Source organism: Aythya ferina, assembly GCF_964211825.1.
Source record: "Aythya ferina genome assembly, contig: HAP1_SCAFFOLD_97, whole genome shotgun sequence".
NCBI classification, from domain to species: Eukaryota; Metazoa; Chordata; class Aves; order Anseriformes; family Anatidae; genus Aythya; species Aythya ferina.
Genome location: NW_028181421.1, coordinates 280447 through 284698, shown reverse-complemented (window position 1 = coordinate 284698; position 4252 = coordinate 280447). Strand labels below are relative to the sequence as shown.

The following is a 4252-nucleotide window of genomic DNA, read 5'->3' as shown; positions in this document are numbered from 1 at the left end:
TACTACTGTGCAAACGATTCCGTTGTCACCAGCAGAGTTGGTTAAAATACAGGAGAAGTTCTCAAGGCGGTCAGGGGAATCAGAAGTTGAGTATGTGTGTCGAGTTTCTCTTAAAGGAGGAGATCGAATGATGTTGTGTAAGGAAGAAGTAGGAGGCTTTTGGAGACCTGGAGTATTTTTAACCACCACACCAGGAGCTGACTTGGCTGTAGCAGTACAGAAAGCAGCCTGCATTCAGGCAATATATGAAAGAGATAAATTAAGGAATTCCCCAATGTTAGCTCCTATTGACCCGGTTCAATTAACCCCTCTCATCCGTGGACTCCCTGATTGTCTTAAGATGTTTGTAGAAAACACCCAAGATCACATACTAGCTGCTTGTAGGGATGATGATAGTGGTTGCAGGCGAAATCCTAACTCCCCTATTCCCACCTGGAGTGAATTGGTACAAGACATAGATAAATACGGATGCCAAATAGGCTGGATTAATTCATCCAGTGTTAAATCCCAAAACCACTCTCGGCGAGTCTGCCAAATCCACACTAAAAATCCCAGATATCCCAAATTCAAAGAGAGGTTGAAACCTAATAGGGAACGAGGTGAGTTGTGGTGTCGGCAAAAAAACTCTTGTCCCCGGGGAGGGCAGTGAGCCACCCTGCTCAGCGGGTATTAGCAATTCAATGGCTCTCTAATGAACACTCTGACCCTATAATTGCCATTCCTGTTGAACCCCCAAAAATACTGGTAAATTTTCTTATTGATACCAGGACCCAAATGTCAGTAATTACACATGAGACAGCACAAACCCTGAGCATAACACCTGGTCAACGCAGGGTTAAATTCACGGGAATTAATGGTGTGGAAAAACAATGCCCCACTGCAAAAATTTCACTCTGGTTGCCAGAGGAACAAAAATTAACCAGGATAGAAGTATTAGTTGGTGCTGCATATACTAATATTTTAGGATTTGACATACTGCATGGTTGCATGTGGAAACTCCCTGATGGAACTGTGTGGAGTTTCGCGACACATCAAAGGGATTCAGGCACCATGAGACTGAGCCTGTTACAAACATCCATACCCTTATCCCCTGCTAAAATCATTAATGATCGGCAATATCTGTTGTCAGCAGCAGTATTTATGGGGATTGACGGGGTGGTAACAGAATTGGAAAAAAGAGGCATTATTAAAAGGACCCATTCACCTTATAATTCACCAGTGTGGCCAGTAAAGGAACCAACCAGGCAATGGCATTTTACAGTGGATTACAGACAGTTGAATGCTAACACTATACCTTTGACTGCCGCAGTTCCAAACATGGCAGAGATAGTGAAAGCCCTCTGTGTGTCTAACAGTAGTAATAGTGCTAACTACTCCCGAATATTTCTATGCATGGGAAATCAAAGATTGCTATTTCACCCTCTTTCTAACCCTGCCGGTTGAATACAACCGAGCATATTTTATTTTCTTTTGTGTTCACAGGAACCCTGAGCAAACTGTATATGGACAGCTGGAAGATGACGAATCAACAGTTTGGATTAATAATGCCATGCTTTACCCTGACCTTGATGCAATTACAGACCTTAAAGGAAACTTAGCTACTGTGGCTGTGCATGGAGCTGAGGTGTTTCACCATGGCATCTAACCATGTATTGTCACAGTATAGCACAGTCACTGGAACATCTCAAAACAGAAAGGACCTAAATCTCTCTACTTTAGTTATGAATGGAGTTGGAATGATTCTCTAAGAATGGCTGAACTTCAAGCCACATCTGGCCAGATAATACAAATTGGTTGTCGAATAACTAACCGATCCACTTATAATCGGCTGACTGAAATTAAGACAGTTTCCACAATAACTGAACCAAATTTTGATTGCTGGTACAATTTTACTTTCACCAAACCTATAATTGTGTACTGTCTTTGGGGTTACAGAGGCACAGAATTACAAAGGATAAGAAGCCTCTGCCTCCGCAAATACTTGAAAATGAACCGACTCAACCCCCCATTGGTCTAACTCCCTCCATCTTCAACACAGGTCCTTATATAATTAAAAATGTGGGACAACAACAAATTCTCTTTAACCCTAGTTGGTCCCTAAAAGAGGGCCACGGGATGCAAATGGGTTATTAGGGACAGGATTAGGTATATTAAATAGCATTGATGCTGAGGTTTTAATAAGTAGAATAACTGCTACTACAGATGACCTAAGGAAACTGGAACAACCAATAAAATCATCCTTATTGGCTTTAGGAGCAAATCAATGGCTTCTATCGGATATTTTACCCCATTGGGAACAAATTGAGGAAAATGATCATCAATTAATTGTAAATGCCCTTGGAAAAGCCCAAGGTAATACCTCCCTTGCCTTGAGCTGTATCCAAGCACAGTTATGGATACAATCTGTAGCAGCAGCTATAATTAGAGAGGGAGAAGGAGGAACTTTGCCCACTGAAATTCGAAAATTGATTTGGGATAACGCTTCAGGATTTGAAAAAGAATTTCAAGCATGGTGGCAATTAGTCAACTTTACCCATTATGCAGAAAATGATAAAATTGTTGCCTTTGTACTTACTATAAGCAATGCCACCGTATACAATGTATATCCAATCATTGCATTAGGACTCAATCATAATGGAACTATACTTTATCCTAAAGAGCATAAAGTATGGGCCCATCAAAAGGGAGGAAAGTGGCAAACAATTGATGTTAATGCATGTATTGTGCGTGAACAAAAAGGTTTCATCTGTGAAAGTAACACGCTGGAATCCCAAGACATTTGTCTTGACACTGAGCAAAATATTTGCCACTTTGAGATATATCCTAATGAAACCCTTGAAACTGTACTTGTATATATTGGGAAAGGTTGCGTTTGTATGAGAACTCATTGTGATTCTATAGTCGTAGATAATGCAGTGGTAGATATCAATAATCACTCTAATGTTTGTGTTTGCAATTTTACCAAAATTCTAGGATGTGATTTTAAATACTCAGCTCCTGTCACTTCTTATCAACTTATTGCATCTAATTATATTCTGCTTCATGAACTGCTGCCTACTCCTATTGGAATGAACCTTACCTTGGTGAAGAAATTGCTGGTACATGAGGACCTGAAGCAGCTGATGACACAGGTCCGAGAAAATGGACAAAAGACTCTGATTACTGTCCATCATGATGCGCAAGAAATACATCGAGTGATGGAAAGAGTGCAGAGAGATGAGAGACACCGTTGGTGGGACACTTTGTTTGGATGGTCGCCAGCTGCCAAGGGAATCTTCAACAAGATGCTTCACCCTGTTATTGTTCTGCTAATACTCACTGTATTATGTTTTATACTGACAATTAGTTTGTATGTTAAACTCTGGTTTATGATGAAACGCTTAGCATCTCTACACAATGTACATACACTAGATAAACCCCAATCCGAGAATGTATGTGATATCCCCGACATATTCCAACTGTCGTGAAGCTTGAGTGACTATAGTCACGGGGTGGATTATGTGGTGTAAATGCCTGGAGTAACTAGGAAAATAAAACTAACATTCACATTTTTGAGGAAAAGGTACAGCATTGAAGAGGCTTTCAGGGTAGGGCATAACTGCATTATTTGAGCGTTCCCTAGGCTCCCAACCTTTGATGCTATCGCGCTGGGGAAACTTGGTGTGCTAGCTCTAAGGAACAGCACGGAGTGTAGAGTGGAGTGGAGACACCACGGCTAGGCTCTGTAATCAGATGGGGCCTCGATTGTTCTTGTGCACACAGCTGCACTTTTTGCCACCCTAAGCCAAAGACCTGTCATGTTTTGACAAATGCTGTACCCTAGTGTACTTTTTGCTCATTATAATATCATTATAATACCAAAACACACCTCCATCCCAAAAGCTACCCGCCTCCAAGGTGCGACCACCCCTCACTGAGCATGCGCTCTGAATTCCTCGGAGCCTATTACTTTAAACGGAGACGGGAAAACTTTACACCAATCATAACTAAGATATGCTTGACTAGAGCCACTCAAGCTCCACCTAAAAGATAGAAAATAATATAAATTGGCCCAAGAGAAAGGGGATGTTAGGGAAGATACCACCGTCAGGGGAGATACCATCCCGAGGACAACATCCTTAGGACCTCCTGACTCTTGGGATCAGTCGACGGGCTGAGCCTCTCTTCCCCCCCCATTGGGACGCCTTTGGGTGAGATCTGAATACTTGCTTATAAACCTCTATAGAGTCTTTGATCCTTTTAACGCGTTTAT

At 41.6% G+C, this 4252-nt stretch overlaps 1 long non-coding RNA gene across 1 annotated transcript; it reads left to right on the top strand.

The window, feature by feature from the left end:
* The first annotated feature begins 1988 nt into the window (after positions 1-1988).
* On the top strand, positions 1989-3624 carry LOC311428595. Its single transcript, XR_014687785.1, has 2 exons — positions 1989-3164; positions 3208-3624. It is a non-coding gene; the product is annotated as an uncharacterized lncRNA (long non-coding RNA).
* Positions 3625-4252: the final 628 nt, after the last annotated feature.